The 23909-nt window shown below is 39.1% G+C and overlaps 1 non-coding gene across 1 annotated transcript; it reads right to left on the bottom strand.

Annotated features, from left to right (window-relative positions):
- Positions 1-8007: 8007 nt before the first annotated feature.
- On the bottom strand, positions 8008-8111 carry LOC112798761 (small nucleolar RNA R71). Its single transcript, XR_003200358.1, has one exon. It is a non-coding gene; the product is annotated as a small nucleolar RNA R71 (small nucleolar RNA).
- Between the last annotated feature and the right edge of the window lie 15798 nt (positions 8112-23909).

The raw sequence follows: 23909 nt of genomic DNA, 5'->3' as shown, positions 1-23909 counted from the left end.
TGGAGAGAAGCATGGTGGTAACGAAGATGGAAATGATGACATAATTTAGTGTAGAGGGCAGCAATAATTGGACTGCTTAGTGAGACAATTTAACAAACAAAATGTACAGCGAGTGGATGAATTTCTGAATCAATTAGTTAATTTATTTGTTGTATGTGTGTTTTATTCGAATCTTTCAATTTGTTTGGTTGGACATTTGTTGTAAGAGCTAATTGTAAAACTTAAATTATATGAACTACATGTAGCACTTTATTAAATGTATTATATTTTATAAGTTATTACAATGATGACATCATTTATATGCAATGTTTATTTGAATTTTGATTGAGTTAATCTAGATTATAAGGACAAATAGACAGACATGTCTGGACTGACGAAGAGACAGATGCATTTGTCGGTTTTATAGAGAAGCTTGTCATCAAAGGAAGAAGAGTTGATACGGGTCAGTTTAGACCTAGATTTTTTGAGAATCTTACTAGAAAAATAAATGAAACATTTTCAGGTGGTAGCTTTCAAATAAGTCATTGTAAGAATAAGGTTAAAAAGTTAAAAGAGAAGTATCAATGTGCAGCTGACATGGCAGCCTGTAGCGGTTTTAGATGGGATGATGTGAAGCAATATGTGATTATAGACAATAAAGAGATCCTAGCTGCATATTTGAAGGTTGGTTTACTAGTTTGAATTTAATAAATTATTTATATTCTGCTCAATATCTATTTTCACCCTTCTATGATATTTTTGTAATTCCTTTTCCTAGAAACAAGGACAAAGGTTGTACACTCCAAGAAAACCCTTTCCCCTGTATCTACATTTGAAGAAAATATTTTGTAAAGAAAGAGCAAGTGGAGTGGATGTTGTAAGTGGCAATGACGCTGAAGAAGAAGTAAAAAAGATGGAGATGAAGAAATGGATGACAAAAAATTTTTTATGTTTAACTCAAATCATGATTTCAGTGAATCTCTTCTCCAACAATCTAATTCTGTTGTAACACCCTACCATACAGAGTCTTATGCTTAAGTCATAATTCAAAGATGGCAAGGTATTATGACCTCTAAAATAAAAGTTTAGTACATATAGTAGTATGAATGATTGATTATAACTAGGAGCCTTTGTAGAAAAAGGCGTAAACAAAAACCGCAACTCGAAAGCGCAACACTCCGATCGATAACGTAACGAACAAGGATAACCAACGCGTGATTATGTATATATACAAAGGAGTGTCAAAAACAGGAATATCAAGACTCAAGATCCGGCTGCGAAGATAACCGGTCCGAGCATAACAATATATACATATGATAAAAATAAGGAAAACCCCAAGGAAACCCAAAGGGACACCAATACATAAACCTATTCTCCAAAATTCTCCCATAAGAGGAGTCATCACAGTTTGTATTATTTAATGGAGATAAAAGTATCTAAGCAAAACATATAAACCAAAACATAGCCCCGAGAACAAAGGATCTTCGCAAATCTAGAAGTCTCCAGCATGCCTCAGCGAGAAACCTCACGTCCTGCATCTGAAAACCACAAAATCCGCATGGGTGAGAACCAGAGGTCCTCAGCATGGTAACAGCTTCCACATATATAATACATAATAATGGAGGAAAGCCAAAGGCAATCCTAGAACTTCCTCCAGATAATATCAAAGCTTATAAACAAGCTAAACCATAAAGGGCATCTGACTAAGGATTCTTCAGTCTAACTAACACTTCCCTTTCCAATTCCTTCAGACCTCCCAACCACCAGCAGGAGTATAAAGTAGCAAACACAGTTATATTCAACGAAGAATATGCAAATAGGAACAGTTAAGGCATTTAGACAATTAGCAAGTATTATGCAGTCAAATAGGCAATCTCAAACAATTCATATAGTATGCATATGATGAATGCCTGTCCCTAGTGGCTGATGATATCATCTTGTCGGTTATAGAGCCAACCCGACAAGTCCTGGTCGCTAACCATTGGACTGTCCCTCTGTCATGCATCCCCAACTCGAGTTATATTCGTCATAAACTTGATCATAATCATGATCTATATCCATCACCCTCACTGGTGAATATATACGGGGGAGAGCTCATCTGGGTCTTTCACAGTGCCCGGCCACACTTACGACATAGGGTCAACAGAGTATCAAGTCTCAACCTGGAGCACGTGGTGGCTAGCCACTGCTACTACCCAGGGAAACTCGTATCTCAGATAGTGGAAGTGCAAATCACAATTATCAATAATTCAGCATAAACATGCATGAATTCTCATCCATGGATCAACATCCATATCAGCCATCCGGCTCACGGTTAAATCCATAACCAGCCAATATTCATAGCATACACAGCTATTCCGGCTCACGGTTCAATCCAGAACCAGCCAATTCATAAACAATTACGGCCCTTCGGCCAATGGCATAACAAGCACTTCCACCACCATCCTCCCCATCTCACATAATCATCAATGATCCTCATTGATTATTCATTTTCCCCTTGCTTCACTCGCAAGTTACCTCATTCGCTAGCCCTTTTCTAATAGCTAGGCATATCATAATGATTTAAGATATAAGTAGTGAGATCGGAGGCTTAGAAGTATGAGATTTGGCTTTTAAAACTCAAAAATCAACTTTGGGACGAAAACAGGGCCACGCGTACGCGCACTCCACGCGCACGCGCGGATGGCCTCAAAAACTTCATCGACGCGCAAGCGTCAAGCACGCTAACGCATGGATTAAAAATTTGCCAATCGACGCGTACGCGTCAACCACGCGTACGCGTGGGTGTTCTCGTGCCCCAGGCACAACACTGGCACAGTTCTGGCATGACTCTCTGGAAAATGGCTGGGCATTGGGTGCAGCACCATCGGCGCGCCCGCGCACATCACGCGCACGCGTGGATGGCATTTTCGGGAAGAACGGCGCGCACGCGCCAAGCGCGCCCACGCGCGAGGGGTCATTCTGCTAAAAATTTTCTAAGTTAAAAGCTGCAGAATTCACCAATTTAAACCCCAATCTTCTAACGGACATAACTTTCTCATTTTAAATCGTTTTTCACCCGTTCTTCGAACGGCACGAACATTCCGGATCCAATTTCATTTCTAAAAATATTTGGTACAAAATAGAGATCCGTAGTCCAAGTTATGTCCCGCCAAAGTATGCCCAAAAACCATGTTTTTCATAAAAACCACAAAGTGCCATTTTCAAAACAAGCCATTTCCAACTCTTTTCAAAATCAATCAAAACATGGCATTTTCATCCCTTTCCTTTGAAATCAATCAAAATACATCAATTTCAACATCAAGCCTCCTCAACTCACACATTGACACTTTACCCCAAATTACAAAATCAGTATCTCATCATTTTAACCCACTTCACCCAAGTGGCTCAAACTCAAACATATTGACATATCATATACTCTTCCTCATGCCAAATCCAACAACACCAATCCCAATAATTCATTATTATACACAATCAACATCATACTTACCATAAACATGGTTCAACCCACAATTCAACCATAACCAATCATCAAGCATATATCACAACATGCATATTTCTCATACATCATACCACCAAGGCATCATTAATCATCATCACATATATGACCACATCATATATATCAACAATTCAACAACACCAACCATTCAATGCCTATCTTAGGGCCTCTAGCCTAAGTATTTCCTACCACATTACATATTAGATACGGGAAACCGAAACCATACCTTAGCCGATTTTCCCAAGCTCCACCGGAGCACCTCCAAATCACTTATCCACAAGCTCTCAAGGCCTCAACACCTCCAAGAACAGATTTTTCACCACCAAACCCTTTCCAAGCTTTTCAAAATCACCAATCAAGCTCCAATATTCACATATACACAACCTAAGCCACAATCATCATACCCATATACAACATCTCAAAATCCAAACATCATAAAACAACAAAATTATACTAGGGTTGAGAATCTTACCACACCCAAGGTCCAAGGAGACAAGATTAACCTTCTCCTTCAAGAGAGCTGGGTCCTATAATATCAAAGAACCCAAAATCTCAACATTTCACCCATGAAACTCGAAAATAAGGGCTGGAATTTCGAACAGCAAAGTGTGGCTTACTGATGAGCGGATAATTTATACGCTTTTTGGCATTGTTTTCATATAGTTTTTAGTAAGTTTAAGCTACTTTTAGGGATGTTTTCATTAGTTTTTATGTTAAATTCACATTTCTGGACTTTACTATGAGTTTGTGTGTTTTTCTGTGATTTCAGGTAAATTCTGACTGAAATTGAGGGATTTGAGCTAAACTCTGAAGAAGGCTGACAAAAGGACTGCTGATGCTGTTGGAATCTGACCTCCCTGCACTCGAAATAGATTTTCTAGAGCTACAGAATTCCAATTGGCGCGCTCTCAACGGCGTTGGAAAGTAGACATCCAGGGCTTTCCAGCAATATATAATAGTCCATACTTTATTCGAAGAATGACGACGTAACTTGGCGTTAAACGCCAAGTACACGCTGCTGTCTGGAGTTAAACGCCAGAAAAACGTCATGATCCGGAGTTGAACGCCCAAAACACGTCATAACCTGGAGTTTGACGCCAAGAAATGCCTTAGCTCGTGGAATGATCAAGCTCAGCCCAAGCATACACCAAGTGGGCCCCGGAAGTGGATTTATGCATCAATTACTTACTCATGTAAACCCTAGTAGCTAGTCTAGTATATATAGGACATTTATCTATTGTATTAGGCATCCTGGATTGTATTTTGAATCCTGTGATCACGTTAGAGAGGGCTGGCCATTCGGCCATGCCTGAACTCTTTGCTTATGTATTTTCAACGGTGGAGTTTCTGCACACCATAGATTAAGGGTGTGGAGCTCTGCTGTACCTCAAGTATTAATGAAATTCTATCTTCTTTTATTCAAATCTCTATCTTATTCTTATTCCAAGATATTCATTCGTACCCAAGAACATGATGAATGTTATGAGTCAGATTACCCTCATTATCATTCTCACTTATGAACGCGCGTGATTGACAACCACTTACGTTCTACATGCAACAGAGCTTGAATGTGTATCCCTTAGATTCCCCAACAGAATCTTCGTGGTATAAGCTAGATAGATGGCGGCATTTATGAGGATCCGGAAAGTCTCACCTTGTCTGTGGTATTCCGAGTAGGATCCTGGGAATCCGGAAAGTCCAACCTTGTCTGTGGTGTTCCGAGTAGGATTCTGGTAATGAATGACCGTGACGTGCTTCAAACTTTAACCTGCTGGGCGTTGGTGACAGACGCAAAAAAGGGATTCTATTCCAGTAGGAGCGGGAACCAACCGGTGATTAGCCGTACTGTGACAGAGTGCGTTAGCATAGTTTTCACTGCGAGGATGGGATGTAGCCATCAGCCATGGGTGATGCCTCCAGACTGGTTAGCTGTGCGAGTGACAGCCGCACAGGATATTTCCCCGTGAGGAATGAAAGTAGCCACAGTTGATGGTGAACCCCTATACAAAGCTTGCCATGGAAAGGAGTAAGAAGGATTGAGTAGAAGGAGTAGGAGAGCAGGCGTCCGAGAGCTCTACAGCATCTCCATCCGCTTATCTGAAATTCCCACCAATGAATCTGCATAAGTGTTCTATCCCTTTTATTTCTATCCTTTATTTCTATTATTCGAAAAACCCATAAACTATTTTAATCTGCCTGACTGAGATTTACAAGGTGACCATAGCTTGCTTCATACCAACAATCTCTGTGGATTCGACCCTTACTCACGTAAGGTTTATTACTTGGACGACCCAGTACACTTGCTGGTTAGTTGAACGGAGTTGTGAATCCAAATAAAGACAATTTTTGAATAAATCCATATAAGCACAAAGAATAGTGATCACAATTTCGTCCACCAAGTTTTTGGCGACGTTGCCGGGGATTGTTCGAGTATGGACAACTGACGGTTCATCTTGTTGCTCAGATTAGGTAATTTTCTTTTCAAAAATCTTTTTCAAAAATTTTTTTTCTTTTATTTTTCGTTTTTACAAACCTTATTTTCGAAAATTTTTTTTAATAAAAATACAAAAAAATTAGAAAATCATAAAAACCAAAAATATTTTGTGTTTCTTTTTTTTGAGTCTTGTGTTGAATTTTAAGTTTGGTGTCAATTGCATGCTTTTAAAATTTTTCTTGCATTGTTTTCGAAAATCCATGCATTCATAGTGTTCTTCATGATCTTCAAGTTATTCTTGACAAGTCTTCTTGTTTGATCTTGATGATTTCTTGTTTTGTGTCTTTTGTTGTTTTTCATGTGCATTTTTGCATTCATATTTTTCATGCATCAAAGATTTCTAAGTTTGGTGTCTTGCATGTTTTCTTTGCATCAAAAATTTTTCAAAATTATGTTCTTGATGTTCATCATGATCTTCAAAGTGTTCTTGGTGTTCATCTTGACATTCATAGCATTCTTGCATGCATCTTGTGTCTTGATCCAAAATTTTCATGTTTTGGGTCATTTTTGTGTTTTTCATTCAAAATTTGATTTCAAAAATATCTTTTCCTCATTTCCCTCCAAAATTTCGAAATTTTGGGATTGACTTGGTCAAAAATTTTCAAAATTAGTTGTTTCTTACAAGTCAAATCAAAATTTCAATTTTAAAAATCTTATCTTTTCAAAATCTTTTTCAAAAATCATATCTTTTTCATTTTTTATATAATTTTCGAAAATTTCAAAAATTATTTTTCAAAATATTTTCAAAATCTTTTTCTTATCTTTTATATTTAATTTTCGAAAATTAGCTAACAAGTAATGTGATTGGTTCAAAAATTTGAAGTTTGTTACTTTCTTGTTAAGAAAGGTTCAATCTTTAAGTTCTAGAATCTTATCTTGTAGTTTCTTGTTAGTTAAGTAATTTTAAAAAAAAAATTAATTAAATCTTTTTCAAAATATCTTTTTCTTAAAAATCTTTTTATCTTTTTATCTTATCTTTTTCAAAAAAATTTTTATCTTTTCCAAAATTTGACTTCAAAATATCTTATCTAACCTCTTATCTTCTTATCTTTTTCAAAATTTGATTTCAACTCTTTTTCAATCAACTAACTAACTTTTTGTTTGTTTCTTATCTTTTTCAAAACCACCTAACTACTTTTCCCTCTCTAATTTTCGAAAATTCTTCCTCTCTTTTTCAAAAATTCTTTTTATTTTAAACTTTAACTTTAATTATATTTTGTTTTTAATTTTCGAAATTACTAACCTCTTTTCAAAATTATTTTCGAAAATTTCTTTCTCTTCTCTTATTCTATTTAATTATTTAATTACTAACACTTCTCTTCACCTCTCTCCATTCATATCCTAACATCTCATCTCACATCTCTGCCATCCTCACAGTTGTGTTTCTTTTCCTCTTCATTCTTCTACCCCCTTCTTCTTCTACTAACATAAAGGAATCTCTATACTGTGACATAGAGGATTCCTCTTTCTTTTCTTGTTTTCTTCTCTCTTTCTTATGAGCAGGAACAAGGATAAAGGCACTCTTGTTGAAGCTGATCCAGAACCTGAAAGGACCCTGAAGAGAAAATTAAGAGAAGCTAAATTACAACAATCCAGAAATAACCTTTCAGAAATTTTCGAACAAGAGAAGGACATGGCAGCCGCAAATAATAATGATAATAATGCAAGGAGAATGCTTGGTGACTTCACAAAGCCAACATCCAAGTTTGATGGAAGAAGCATCTCCATTCCTGCCATTGGAGCCAATAACTTTGAGCTTAAGCCTCAACTAGTTGCATTAATGCAACAAAACTGCAAGTTTTATGGACTTCCATCTGAAGATCCTTATCAGTTTTTAACTGAGTTCTTGCAGATCTGTGAGACTGTAAAGACGAATGGAGTTGATCCTGAAGTCTACAGACTCATGCTTTTCCCTTTTGCTGTAAGAGACAGAGCTAGAATATGGTTGGATTCACAACCTAAGGATAGCCTGAACTCATGGGATAAGCTGGTCACTGCCTTCTTAGATAAGTTCTTTCCTCCTCAAAAGCTGAGCAAGCTGAGAGTGGATGTTCAAACCTTCAAACAAAAAGATGGTGAATCCCTCTATGAAGCTTGGGAGAGATACAAGCAGCTGACAAAAAGATGTCCATCTGACATGTTTTCAGAATGGACCCTATTAGATATATTCTATTATGGTCTCTCTGAATTTTTGAAAATGTCATTGGACCACTCTGCAGGTGGATCCATTCACCTGAAGAAAACGCCTGAAGAGGCTCAAGAACTCATTGACATGGTTGCAAACAACCAGTTCATGTATACCTCTGAGAGGAATTCCGTGAATAATGGGATACCTCAGAAGAAAGGAGTTCTTGAAATTGATGCTCTGAATGCCATATTGGCTCAGAACAAAGTGTTGACTCAACAGGTCAACATAATCTCTCAGAATCTGAATGGATTGCAACATGCATCCAACAGTACTAGAGAGGCAGCTTCTGAAGAAGCTTATGATCCTGAGAACCCTGCCATGGCAGAGGTTAATTATTTGGGTGAACCTTATGGAAACACCTATAACCCATCATGGAGAAATCACCCAAATTTCTCCTGGAAGGATCAACAAAAGCCTCAACAAGGCTTTAATAATGGTGGATGCAATAGGCTAAATAATAGTAAGCCATATCCATCATCTTCTCAGCAACAGACAGAGAATGCTGAACAAAATAATTCTAATTTAGCTAATATAGTCTCTGATCTGTCAAAGGCCACTTTCAGTTTCATGAATGAAACCAGATCCTCCATTAGAAATTTGGAGGCACAAGTAGGCCAGCTGAGTAAGAAAGTTATTGAAACTCCTCCCAGTACTCTCCCAAGCAATACAGAAGAAAATCCAAAAGGAGAATGCAAAGCCATTGACTTAGTCAACATGGCCGAATGCATCAAGGAGGAGGAGGACGAAAATCCCAGTGAGGTAGACCTCCTGGGACGCCCTCCAAACAAGAAGGAGTTTTCTAATAAGGATCCAGAGGAATCTAAGGCTCATATAGAGACCATAGAGATTCCATTAAATCTCCTTCTGCCATTCATGAGCTCTGACTATTATTCATCCTCTGAAGAGGATGAAGATGTGACTGGAGAGCAAGTTGCTCAATATCTAGGAGCTATCATGAAGCTGAATGCCAAGCTATTTGGTAATGAGACTTGGGAAAGTGAACCTCCCTTGCTCATTAGTGAATTAGAGACTTGGATTCAGGAAACTCTACCTCAAAAGAAACAAGATCCTGGCAAGTTCTTAATACCTTGCACCATTGGCACCATGAGCTTTGAAAAAGCTCTGTGAGATCTTAGGTCAGGGATAAACCTTATGCCACTCTCTGTAATGGAGAAGCTAGGGATCATTGAGGTGCAACCTGCTTTGTTCTCACTGCAATTGGCAGACAAGTCCATGAGACAAGCTTATGGAATAGTAGAGGACGTGCTAGTAAAGGTTGAAGGCCTTTACATCCCTACTGATTTCATAATCCTAGACACTAGGAAGGAAGATGATGAATGCATCATCCTAGGAAGACCTTTCCTAGCCACAGCAGGAGCTGTGATAGATGTCAATAGAGGTGAGTTAGTCCTTCAATTGAATGGGGACTACCTGGTGTTTAAGGCACATGGCCATCTGATAAGCGGATATTTTATACGCTTTTTGGGGGTAATTTCATGTAGATTTTAGTATGTTTTAGTTAGTTTTTAGTAAAATAATATTAGTTTTTAGGCAAAAATCATATTTCTGGACTTTACTATGAGTTTGTGTGTTTTTCTGTGATTTCAGGTATTTTCTGACTGAAATTGAGGGAGCTGAGCAAAAATCTGACTTAGGCTGAAAAAGAACTGCTGATGCTGTTGGATCCTGACCTCCCTGCACTCGAAATGGATTTTCTGGAGCTACAGGAGTCCAATTGGCGCGTTCTTAACGGCGTTGGAAAGTAGACATCCAGGGCTTTCCAGCAATATATAACAGTCCATACTTTGAGCGAGGATAGACGACGTAACTTGGCGTTAAACGCCAAGTCCATGCTGCTGTCTGGAGTTAAACGCCAGAAAAACGTCATGATCCGGAGTTGAACGCCCAAAACACGTCATAACCTGAAGTTTGACGCCAAGAAAGGCCTTTGCACGTGGAAAGCTTTAATCTCAGCCCCAGCACACACCAAGTGGGCCCCAGAAGTGGATTTCTGCACCAATTATCTTAGTTTATTCATTTTCTGTAACCCTAGGTTACTAGTTTACTATTTAAACAACTTTTACAGACATTTCTTGTACCTCATAACATTTTCAGATCTAAATTACATACTTTGTGACGGCATGAGTCTCTAAACTCCATTGTTGGGGGTGAGGAGCTCTGCAGCGTCTCGATGATTTAATACAATTCCTTTGTTTTCCATTCAAACACGCTTGTTCTTATCTAAGATGTTTATTCGCGCTTAACTGTGGAGAAGGTGATGATCCGTGACACTCATCACCTTCCTCAACCCATGAACGTGTGCCTGACAACCACCTCCGTTCTACATCAGATTGAATGAATATCTCTTAGATTCCCCAACAGAATCTTCGTGGTATAAGCCGGATTGATGGCAGCATTCATGAGAATCCGGAAAGTCTAAACCTTGTCTGTGGTATTCCGAGTAGGATTCCGGGATTGAATGACTGTGACGTGCTTCAAACTTTAACCTGCTGGGCGTTAGTGACAGACGCAAAAGAGTGATTCTATTCCAGTAGGAGCGGGAACCAACCGGTGATTAGCCGTACTGTGACAGAGTGCGTGAGCATAGTTTTCACTACGAGGATGGGAAGTAGCCACTGACAACGGTGACACCCTACATAGAGCTTGCCATGGAAGGAACCTGCGTGTGAGAAGAGGATCTCAAGGAAGAGTTGAAATCAGAGGACAAAGCATCTCCAAAACTCCAACATAATCCCTAGTGCTACAAATCAAAGTAACATTGTTCCCTCTTTTATCAATTCCAATAATTTCACTTTTAATCCAAATAATCCTATTGATATCCTGACTAAGATCAATAAAATAAATATTGATTGCTTCAAACCAATAATCTCTGTGGATTCGACCCTTACTCACGTAAGGTATTACTTGGACGACCCAGTACACTTGCTGGTCAGTTGAACGGAATTGTGCCCACTCATACCAAAAATCCTAAGTTCCACAATCCTACAATAAATATATTAATGCTATATTGATGTGATCACAATTTCGTCCACCAAGTTTTTGGCGCCGTTGCCGGGGATTATTGAGTTTGGACAATTGAAGGCTTATTTTATTTCTTAGATTAGGAATAATTTATTTTTATTTTTATTCTTATTTTTATAGAGTCTTTAATTCTTGATAGGATAGTTTCTTTTCAAAAATTTCTTTTCAAAATTTATTATTTTTCTTTTAATTAATTGCTAATTTTCGTGAAGTTTTAGTGTTTTGTTCTAAGTTTGGTGTCAATTGCACATCTACATCGAGTGTCATATTTATTCCCAATTGGCTAAAGCATTGGTTTATATTCTTGATAAGGGAGCACCAGTAGTTTTGAAAATCTCTTTCAAAAATAATTTTTCTTGATTTAATCTTGTGCCAAACTCTAAGTTTGGTGTTTTATTATTAATCTTTTTATAGTTTTCGAAATTTTTATTAAAAGTTTTCTAAAAATTTTAAGTTTGGTGTTCTTCCTTGTGTTCTTGGTGTTCTTGTGGATCTTCAAAGTGTTCTTGAGTTTTTCTTGTGTCTTGATCTTAAAATTTTTAAGTTTGGTGTTCCTTGGTGTTTTCCCTCCAAAAATTTTCGAAAAATAAGGAGCATTAGATTTAAAAATTTTAAGTCTTGTGTCTTTTGTGTGTTTCTTTCTTTCATCATAAAATTCAAAATTCAAAAATTTTATATTTTCCAACTACTTTTTTTTGAATTTTTTTTAAATTTTTAGATTTTAATTTCATTTTTTTTTGAAAAAAAATTTTTTTTTTTTTACTTCTTTTTTATTTATTCCATTTTTATTTATTCCATTACTATATTTCAAACTATAAATTCTCAACTTGTATTCCATTATGGAAGTAAGTATGAGTGAACAGTCCAAGAGGACTCTGGGGTCATATGCTAACCCCACTACTGCTTCATATGGGAGTAGTATTTGTATACCTTCCATTGGAGTTAGTAGTTTTGAGCTGAATCCTCAACTCATTATCATGGTGCAGCAAAACTGTCAGTATTCTGGTCTTCCACATGAAGAACCTACAGAGTTTCTGGCACAATTTCTGCAAATTGCTGATACAGTACATGATAAGGAAGTGGATCAGGATGTCTACAGATTACTACTGTTTCCGTTTGCTGTGAAGGATCAAGCTAAGAGGTGGTTAAATAACCAGCCTAAGAACAGCATAAAAACATGGAAACAGCTGTCAGAAAAATTCCTGAATCACTATTTCCCTCCCAAACGGATGACACAGCTAAGGCTAAGCATCCAAGGCTTCAAACAAGGAGATAATGAATCCCTTTATGATGCATGGGAGAGATACAGAGAGATGCTAAGAAAATGCCCCTCTGAAATGTTTTCAGAATGGGTGCAATTAGACATCTTTTACTATGGGCTTACAGAAAAAGCTCGAATTTCTCTAGACCACTCAGCTGGTGGATCTATACATATGAGAAAAACAATTGAAGAAGCTCAAGAGCTCATTGATACAGTTGCCAGAAATCAGCATCTGTATCTGAACAGTGAATCTTCCATGAAAGAAGAAGCTAAAACAGTAACTGCAGAACTCAGTCCGGTGGATCAGGCTAATGAATTCAATCAGCAATTAGATTTTCTAACTCAGCAGCTAGCCGAATTCAAGGAAATATTACAGGAAACAAGAATGGCTAACAGGAACATGGAAGTACAATTAAAGCAGACAGAAAAGCAACTGTCAAAACAAATAACAGAAGAATGCCAAGCAGTTCAATTAAGAAGTGAGAAAACATTAAATACCTCACTTCAAAGTAGCAAGAAGACAGGAAATGAACAAATGGCTACTAAAAATCCCTCTGAGGACAAGCAGAGCCCAGAAAGGGATAAAGCTGGCGCTGAACGCCCAAACCATGCTTATTCCTGGCGTTCAACGCCAGAAACAAGCATGGATCTGGCGTTGAACGCCCAAAAGGAGCATGGTTCTGGCGTTCAAACGCCAGTAACAAACAAGGAAGTGGCGTTTGACGCCACTCCAGCTCCCACCACTAGCATTCAAATGCCAGTGGGGAATCAGTCACATACAAATGCTGACCTTTCCAAAAAGGCTTCCCAACCCACTTCTGTAGGTAATAAAACTGCAGCAACTAAGGTTGAGGAATACAAAGCCAAAATGCCTTATCCCCAAAAACTCCGCCAAGCGGAACAGGATAAGCAATTTGCCCGCTTTGCAGACTATCTCAGGACTCTTGAAATAAAGATCCCGTTTGCAGAAGCACTTGAGCAAATACCCTCTTATGCTAAGTTCATGAAAGAGATCTTAAGTCATAAGAAGGATTGGAGGGAAACTAAAAAAGTTTACCTCACTGAAGAATGCAGTGCAGTCATTCTGAAAAGCTTACCTAAGAAGCTTAAAGATCCTAGGAGCTTTATGATACCATGCACATTAGAAGGTGTTTGTACCAAGCAAGCTTTATGTGATCTTGGGGCAAGTATCAACCTAATACCTGCATCTACTATCAGGAAGCTTGGTTTAGCTGAAGAAATTAAACCAACCAGGATATGTCTTCAACTTGCTGATGGCTCCATTAAATACCCATCAGGCGTAATTGAAGACATGATTGTCAAGGTTGGGCCATTTGCCTTTCCTACTGATTTTGTGGTGCTGGAAATGGAGGAGCACAAGAGTGCAACTCTCATTCTAGGAAGACCTTTCCTAGCTACTGGCCGAACCCTCATTGATGTCCAAAAAGGGGAAGTGACCTTAAGAGTCAATGAGGAGGAGTTCAAGTTGAATGTTGTTAAAGCCATGCAACATCCAGACACCCCAAATGACTGCATGAGTGTTGATCTTATTGATTCTCTGGTAAGAGAGGTCAATATGGCAGAGAGTCTCGAATCAGAGCTGGAGGACATCTTTAAAGATGTTCAGCCTGATTTGGAGGAATCAGAGAAGATAATAGAACCTCTGAAAATCCCTCAAGAAGAGGAGAAACCTCCAAAACCCGAGCTCAAACCATTGCCACCATCCCTGAAATATGCATTTCTGGGAGAAGGTGAAACCTTTCCTGTAATTATAAGCTCTACCTTAGAGCCACAGGAAGAGGAAGCACTAATTCAAGTGCTAAGGACGCACAAGACAGCTCTTGGGTGGTCCATTAGTGATCTCAAGGGCATTAGCCCAGCCAGATGCATGCACAAAATCTTGTTGGAGGATGACGCCAAGCCAGTGGTTCAACCACAAAGGCGGCTGAACCCAGCTATGAAAGAAGTGGTGCAAAAAGAGGTCACTAAATTACTAGAGGCTGGGATTATTTATCCTATTTCTGACAGCCCCTGGGTGAGCCCTGTCCAAGTTGTCCCTAAGAAGGGTGGCATGACAGTGGTTCATAATGAAAAAAATGAACTGGTTCCTACAAGGACAGTTACAGGGTGGCGTATGTGCATTGATTACAGAAGACTCAATACAGCCACCAGAAAGGATCATTTTCCTTTACCATTCATAGACCAGATGCTAGAAAGACTAGCAGGTCATGAATACTACTGCTTCCTGGATGGATATTCAGGGTATAATCAAATTGCAGTAGATCCCCAGGATCAGGAGAAAACGGCCTTCACATGTCCATCTGGAGTATTTGCATACAGAAGGATGCCATTTGGCCTGTGCAATGCACCTGCAACCTTTCAGAGGTGCATGCTCTCAATTTTCTCTGATATGGTGGAAAAATTTCTGGAAGTCTTCATGGATGACTTTTCAGTATTTGGAGACTCATTCAGCTCCTGCCTTAACCATTTAGCACTTGTTCTGAAAAGATGCCAAGAGACTAACCTGGTTTTAAACTGGGAAAAATGTCACTTTATGGTGACTGAAGGAATTGTCCTTGGGCACAAAATTTCGAACAAGGGGATAGAGGTGGACCAAGCTAAAGTAGAAGTAATTGAAAACTTACCACCACCTGCTAATGTTAAGGCAATCAGAAGCTTTCTGGGACATGCAGGGTTCTATAGGAGGTTTATAAAGGATTTTTCAAAAATCGCCAAACCTCTGAGCAACCTGCTAGCTGCAGACACGCCATTTATCTTTGATGAAGAGTGTTTGCAGGCATTTGAAACTCTGAAAGCTAAATTGGTTACAGCACCAATCATCTCTGCACCAGACTGGACATTACCATTTGAACTAATGTGCGATGCCAGTGACCATGCCATTGGTGCAGTGTTGGGACAAAGGCATGACAAGCTTCTGCATGTCATTTACTATGCCAGCCGTGTGCTAAATGATGCACAGAAGAATTACACAACCACCGAAAAAGAGCTACTTGCAGTGGTTTACGCCATTGACAAATTCAGATCCTACTTAGTAGGATCAAAAGTGATTGTGTACACTGATCATGCTGCTCTTAAATATCTACTCACAAAGCAAGATTCAAAACCCAGACTCATCAGATGGGTGCTGCTTCTGCAAGAGTTTGATATAGAAATAAGAGACAGAAAAGGGACAGAAAATCAAGTAGCAGATCACCTGTCCCGAATAGAACCAGTGGAAGGGGCGTCCCTCCCTCTCACTGAAATTTCTGAAACCTTTCCGGATGAGCAATTACTAGCCGTCCAGGAAGTGCCATGGTTTGCAGACATTGCAAACTACAAGGCAGTGAGATTCATACCCAAGGAGTACAGTAAGGTGCAATCAAAGAAATTAATCACAGATGCAAAATACTATCTCTGGGATGAACCATATCTCTTTAAGAGATGTGCAGACGGAGTAATCCGTAGATGTGTGCCTAAAGAAGAAGCACAGAAGATCCTTTGGCATTGCCATGGATCACAGTATGGAGGACATTTTGGAAGTGAACGAACAGCCACAAGAGTCCTCCAGAGTGGCTTCTACTGGCCTACTCTTTATAAAGATTCCCGAGCATTTGTGCTTAACTGTGATAGTTGCCAGAGATCAGGCAACCTGCCTCACAGTTACGCTATGCCTCAACAAGGAATCTTGGAAATTGAGTTGTTTGATGTATGGGGCATTGACTTCATGGGACCTTTCCCACCATCATACTCAAACACCTATATTCTGGTGGCAGTGGATTATGTATCCAAATGGGTGGAGGCTATTGCAACACCCACTAATGACACTAAAACAGTGTTAAAATTCCTCCAGAAACATATCTTCAGCAGATTTGGTATCCCTAGAGTGTTAATCAGTGATGGGGGTACTCATTTCTGTAATAAGCAGCTCTACTCTGCTCTAGTACGTTATGGAGTCAACCACAGAGTGGCTACTCCATATCACCCACAAACTAATGGGCAGGCTGAAGTCTCAAATCGAGAACTTAAAAGAATCCTGGAACGGACTGTAATTAACCGTAGAAAGGATTGGGCAAGAAGCTTGGATGATGCTCTGTGGGCATACAGAACAGCATTTAAGACCCCTATAGGAACCTCTCCATACCAGCTTGTGTATGGAAAGGCATGTCACTTGCCAGTGGAACTGGAACACAAGGCCTACTGGGCAACCAGATTCCTGAATCTTGATGCCAAATTAGCTGGAGAAAAACGATTGCTCCAGTTAAATGAGCTAGAGGAGTTTAGACTCAATGCTTTTGAAAATGCGAAAATCTACAAGGAAAAAGCAAAAAGATGGCATGATAAGAAATTGTCATCTAGAGTCTTTAAACCAGGACAAAAAGTTCTGTTATTCAACTCTAGGCTCAGATTATTCCCTGGAAAGTTAAAATCCCGGTGGAGAGGTCCATATGTGATCACAAGTGTATCACCATATGGATACATAGAACTTCAGGATAGTGACTCTAACAAAAAGTTCATTGTCAATGGACAAAGAGTTAAACACTATCTTGAAGACAATTTCGAGCAAGAATGCTCAAGACTGAGATTACATTGAATATCAGTGTCAGTCCAGCTAATTACATTAAAGAAGCGCTTGCTAGGAGGCAACCCAGCCATTTACAAAGTTTATGCACTGATTAAATAAATTTTCTTTTCTTTACAGGTTTAAGTCCAAGTATCTTCAAAGGTGAATTAGTAATTAATTGAAGTCCCAAGAGTTACAGAGAAATTTGGAAGCTCACTGGCATGAAAAAGCCAGTAAGAAATACTTTGGGCGTTAAACGCCCAAAAGAAGCACCCACTGGGCGTTTAACGCCAGTAAGGGTAGCCTTCTGGGCGTTAAACGCCAAGAAGAAGCATCTTCTGGGCGTTAAACGCCAGAAAGATGCACCTTCTGGGCGTTTAACGCCAATCTGCTAGCATTCTGGGCGTTTAGAAAAACGCCCAGTAAAGAAGGACCTCCTGGCGTTCAACGCCAGGAAGAAGCATCACATGGGCGTTGAACGCCCAGGAGAAGCAACATGTGGGCGTTAAACGCCCAAACCATGCACCATGTGGGCGTTTAACGCCAGGATGATGGGAGGAGGTACAATTTCGTTTTTCTTTGCATTTTTTTTTCAAAATTTTTATGTTTCAATTCATGATTTCTTGCATAAAAATATTTTAAATTATCACTTTCAATTCCAAAAAGTTTTTATCCTAATTTCTAAAATCCAATGATTGCAAATTTTTTAGATTTATCTTAACCCAAAAGCCAAATGGCTTTCCAATTTAAGCCATCAGCTTTTCAAATTTGTTTTCAACACATCTTTAACTCCCTTTAAAAATCTTCTTCAAAAATTAAATTTCAAAATTATCTTTTAATTTCTGATTCATATCTTTTCCTTTTTAAAATTATATCTTTTTCTGATCATATCTTTTAAAATTATATCTTTTATCTTATCTTTTATCTTATCTCATTCTTATTTTTTTCGAAAATTACCCACCCCCTCCCCTATATTTTGTGTTCGGCCCCTCCTCATCCTCACCACTCCACATTGCTCTCCTCCTATCCCTCTTCTTTCCTCTCTTTTGCTTGAGGACAAGCAAAGCTCTAAGTTTGGTGTGTTTTCCCGTGATCACAAAAACTATTGTGTCTCTTGATCATGGCCCCTAAAGGGAAACAAACCGCCCCAAGAGGAAAGAAAGAAAGCGTTCCAAAGCCACTTTGGAACCAAGGGAAGTTCTTAACTAAAGAACATTCAGATCATTACTACAAGATAATGAGTCACAGATCAGTGATCCCGGAAGTCAGATTTGATCTGAAAGAAGATGAATATCCGGAAATCCAAGAGCAAATTCGAAACAGGAATTGGGAAATTCTGGCCAATCCTGAAACGAAAGTGGGGAAGAACATGGTTCAGGAATTTTATGCTAATCTATGGCAGACAGAAAGGCAAAGAATCATTGGAGCTGCTATCTTTGACCATAAGACAGTGGTCAGAGGAAAAATCATTCATACCAATGCTGACAGGATCAGGGAGATATTCAAGATCCCTCAACTGAAAGATGACCCAGACTCCTTTAATAGGAGAATGATGAGGGTCAATAAAGGGTTGGACAAGGTTCTGGAGGACATATGCATCCCTGGAGCCAAGTGGACTACCAGTACAACTGGCATCCCAGTTCAACTCAAAAGAGAAGATCTAAAACCAGTAGCCAGAGGCTGGCTGGACTTTATCTGTCGTTCCATATTGCCCACCAGCAACCATTTAGAAGTTACCATCAAAAGAGCTGTCATGATTCACTGCATCATGTTGGGAAAAGAAGTGGAAGTCCATCAGTTGATCTCCTGTGAGCTATATAAAGTAGCAAACAGGAATTCTAAGGACGCCAAATTGGCTTATCCAAGCCTAGTTTCTATGCTTTGCAAAGATGCTGGAGTAAAGATGGGAATAACTGAATATATCCCAATTGAAAAGCCCATTACTGGAACATCAATGATCAGGCAACAGCAACAAGAGGATCCTGTCAGAAGGAGAGCACAAGAAGCCCTCCCAGAACTGCCCCAATTCGAATATTGGGAACAACTTGAGGCTTCTGTTTCCAGATTGCAAGAAGCTATGGATCAAATAAAGGAAGAACAGAATAATCAAGGTAGCATGATTTGCAAACTGCTAAAGGAACAGGAGGAGCAAGGGCGTGATCTAAGGGAGTTGAAGAGGCAAAAATTAATCCTTGAACCACACCCCAAAGAATTAGAGGAGCATCCACTCCTCAAAACAACAGGTTGCTGAGTTCCAATTTCTCTGTTTTAACTTAGCAGTGATTATTCCCTTTAGAAATTGACCTTAGAAGATATTTAGTAGTAATTAGGATGTCTATTTTGATTTTATTTCCAATTAAGTTATAATTTATTTCTCTCATCATCATTAGGCATGAATAAAGTAGTAGATTTTCTTTTAGAATAAAGAAGTAATTTATATTTTTCGAGTTCTTAATAAATAAAATTATAATTAATTATATGTGGTGGCAATACTTTTTGTTCTCTGAATGAATGCTTGAACAGTGCATAAGATGTACTTTGAATTTGATGAATATTGGCTCCTGAAAGGATGAGGAACACGAAAAATATTGTTGATGATCTGAAAAATCATGAAATTGATTCTTGAAGCAAGAAAAAGCAGTTCAAAAAAAAAAATTTTAAATAACACAATATTCACAAGCCATGGGCACTAGCCAAGAATAAAAAGGATCCAAGGCTTTGAGCATCAATGGATAGGAGGGCCCAAGGAAATAAAATCCAGGCCTAAGCGGCTAAACCAAGCTGTCCCTAACCATGTGCTTGTGTCATGAAGGTCCAAGTGAAAAGCTTGAGACTGAGTGGTTAAAGTCGTGATCCAAAGCAAAAGAGTGTGCTTAAGAGCTCTGGACACCACTGACTGGGGACTCTAGCAAAGCTGAGTCATAATCTGAAAAGGTTCACCCAGTTATGTGTCTGTGGCATTTATGTATCCGGTGGTAATACTGGAAGACAAAGTGCTTAGGGCCACAGCCAAGACTCATAAAATAACTGTGTTCAAGAATCAACAAACTACACTAGGAGAGTCAATAATACTATCTGAATTCTGAGTTCCTAAGGATGCCAATTATTCTGAAAATTTAAAGATACAGGGAGATGCCAAAACTGTTCAGGAGCAAAAAGCTACAAGCCCCGCTCATCTAATAAGAATTTGAGCTTCATTTAAAACTTGAGAATATTATTACTTCTTTATTTCTGTTAGAACCTATTTTATTCATCTAGTTGCTTGAGGACAAGCAACAGTTTAAGTTTGGTGTTGTGATGAGCGGATATTTTATACGCTTTTTGGGGGTAATTTCATGTAGATTTTAGTATGTTTTAGTTAGTTTTTAGTAAAATAATATTAGTTTTTAGGCAAAAATCATATTTCTGGACTTTACTATGAGTTTGTGTGTTTTTCTGTGATTTCAGGTATTTCCTGACTGAAATTGAGGGAGCTGAGCAAAAATCTGACTTAGGCTGAAAAAGGACTGCTGATGCTGTTGGATCCTGACCTCCCTGCACTCGAAATGGATTTTCTGGAGCTACAGGAGTCCAATTGGCGCGCTCTCAACGGCGTTGGAAAGTAGACATCCAGGGCTTTCCAGCAATATATAACAGTCCATACTTTGAGCGAGGATAGACGACGTAACTTGGCGTTAAACGCCAAGTCCATGCTGCTGTCTGGAGTTAAACGCCAGAAAAACGTCATGATCCGGAGTTGAACGCCCAAAACACGTCATAACCTGAAGTTTGACGCCAAGAAAGGCCTTTGCACGTGGAAAGCTTTAATCTCAGCCCCAGCACACACCAAGTGGGCCCCAGAAGTGGATTTCTGCACCAATTATCTTAGTTTATTCATTTTCTGTAACCCTAGGTTACTAGTTTACTATTTAAACAACTTTTACAGACATTTCTTGTACCTCATAACATTTTCAGATCTAAATTACATACTTTGTGACGGCATGAGTCTCTAAACTCCATTGTTGGGGGTGAGGAGCTCTGCAGCGTCTCGATGATTTAATACAATTCCTTTGTTTTCCATTCAAACACGCTTGTTCTTATCTAAGATGTTTATTCGCGCTTAACTGTGGAGAAGGTGATGATCCGTGACACTCATCACCTTCCTCAACCCATGAACGTGTGCCTGACAACCACCTCCGTTCTACATCAGATTGAATGAATATCTCTTAGATTCCCCAACAGAATCTTCGTGGTATAAGCCGGATTGATGGCAGCATTCATGAGAATCCGGAAAGTCTAAACCTTGTCTGTGGTATTCCGAGTAGGATTCCGGGATTGAATGACTGTGACGTGCTTCAAACTTTAACCTGCTGGGCGTTAGTGACAGACGCAAAAGAGTGATTCTATTCCAGTAGGAGCGGGAACCAACCGGTGATTAGCCGTACTGTGACAGAGTGCGTGAGCATAGTTTTCACTGCGAGGATGGGAAGTAGCCACTGACAACGGTGACACCCTACATAGAGCTTGCCATGGAAGGAACCTGCGTGTGAGAAGAGGATCTCAAGGAAGAGTTGAAATCAGAGGACAAAGCATCTCCAAAACTCCAACATAATCCCTAGTGCTGCAAATCAAAGTAATATTGTTCCCTCTTTTATCAATTCCAATAATTTCACTTTTAATCCAAATAATCCTATTGATATCCTAACTAAGATCAATAAAATAAATATTGATTGCTTCAAACCAATAATCTCTGTGGATTCGACCCTTACTCACGTAAGGTATTACTTGGACGACCCAGTACACTTGCTGGTCAGTTGAACGGAATTGTGCCCACTCATACCAAAAATCCTAAGTTCCACAATCCTACAATAAATATATTAATGCTATATTGATGTGATCACAATTTCGTCCACCACCATCCTTCTGTGACAAAAGAGAGTAAGCATGAAGAGCTTCTCTCAGTTCAGAGTCAAGAAGAGCCCACACAGTCAAACTCTAAGTTTGGTGTTGTGAGGCCACAACCAAACTCTAAGTTTGGTGTTAAGACCCCATATCCAAACTCTAAGTTTGGTGTTGGGATTACACAAAAATTGACCTGATCACCTTTTAGCTCCGTGAGAGCCACTGTCAAGCTATTGACATTAAAGAAGCGCTTGTTGGGAGGCAACCCAATTTTATTTATCTAATTTTATTTTATTTTGTTTTAGTGTTATTTTTGTGTTGAATTAGGTACATGATCATGAGGAGTCACGAAAAAATCAAAAAAATTAAAAACAGAGTCAAAAACAGAAGAAAAAAATTTTTCACCCTGGAGGACGCACGGGCTGGCGTTCAACGCCCAAAAGGTGCATCTGGCCGGCGTTTAACGCCAGAATGTGCACCATTCTGGCACTGAACGCCAGAAACAAGCAACAACCTGGCGTTAAACGCCAGGATGGTGCACAGAGAGGACAAACTGGCGCTGAACGCCAGGAACAAGCATGAAACTGGCGTTCAACGCCAGAAACATGCATCACATGGGCGTTTAACGCCCAGAACATGCACCAATGGGCGTTTGAATGCCAGAATGATGCATGAAGGCAATTTACACACCTATATGGTGAAGGAATGGTATTTCTTTTCACCTCAGGATCTGTGGACCCCACAGGATCCCCACCTACCATATTCCCACCTTCCCTCCTAATCCTATTTTTGTGATTTGAATTCCCCATGTCACAATTCCCAATCTTCTTCATCAATCACCCCATTCACCATTCACATCAACCTCCTCTTTCCCACCCAACCCCACCCATATAGCCGAATCCATCTCCCCTCACTCACCTCCATCTTCTTCTTCTTCTTCTCTTCTTTCTTTTCTTGCTCGAGGGCGAGCAATATTTTAAGTTTGGTGTGGTAAAAGCATAAGCTTTTTGCTTTTCCATTACCATTAATGGCACCTAAGGCCAGAAAAACCTCAAAGGGAAGACAAAAGCTTCCACCTCTGAGTCTTGGGAGATGGAAAATATAAGCCGTCATAGCTCAGTGGTATAACATGGGGCTGCAAATCAAGAAATCCCTGAGATACCTCAGGGAATAAATAATCCTCCACACAACTATTGGGAGCAACTATGGATAGGAGCACCAAAATCACTATAAATCATTCAACAGGAGCAAGGAAGAGACATAGAGGAGCTCAAAAAGCACCATTGGACCTTCAAGAAGGCGCCACCCTCACTCAGGTGGATTCATTCCTTGTTCTTTATTTCTTTCTGTTTTCGGTTTTTAATATTATGTTTATCTATGTTTTGTGTCTTTATTTCATGATCATTAGTATGTAACCATGCCTTAAAGTTATGAATAAATCCATTAGTCCTTCACCTCTCTTAAAAGAAAAATGTTTTAATTCAAAAGAACAAGAAGTACATAATTTTCGAAATTATTAGTAAATTTAATTTAATTATATTGATGTGGTGGCGATAATTTTTGTTTTCTGAATGAATGCTTGAGCAGTGCATATTTTTGATCTTGTTGTTTATGAGTGTTAAAATTGTTGGCTCTTGAAAGAATGATGAACAAAGAGAAATGTTATTGATGTTCTGAAAAACATCATGAAATTGATTCTTGAAGCAAGAAAAAGCAGTGAAAAAAAAAAGTGGCGAAAATTTTAGCAAAGATCCAAGGCTTTGAGCATCAATGGATAGGAGGGCCCAAGGAAATAAAATCCAGGCCTAAGCGGCTAAATCAAGCTGTCCCTAACCATATGCTTGTGTCATGAAGGTCCAAGTGAAAAGCTTGAGACTGAATGGTTAAAGTCGTGATCCAAAGCTAAAGAGTGTGCTTAAGAGCTCTGGACACCACTAACTGGGGACTTTAGCAAAGCTGAGTCACAATCTGAAAAGGTTCACCCAGTTATGTGTCTGTGGCATT

The sequence above is a fragment of the Arachis hypogaea genome, chromosome 4 (assembly GCF_003086295.3).
Source record: "Arachis hypogaea cultivar Tifrunner chromosome 4, arahy.Tifrunner.gnm2.J5K5, whole genome shotgun sequence".
NCBI classification, from domain to species: domain Eukaryota; kingdom Viridiplantae; phylum Streptophyta; class Magnoliopsida; order Fabales; family Fabaceae; genus Arachis; species Arachis hypogaea.
Note: the sequence above shows the minus strand (reverse complement) of the source record. Positions and strands in the feature narration are given on the sequence as shown.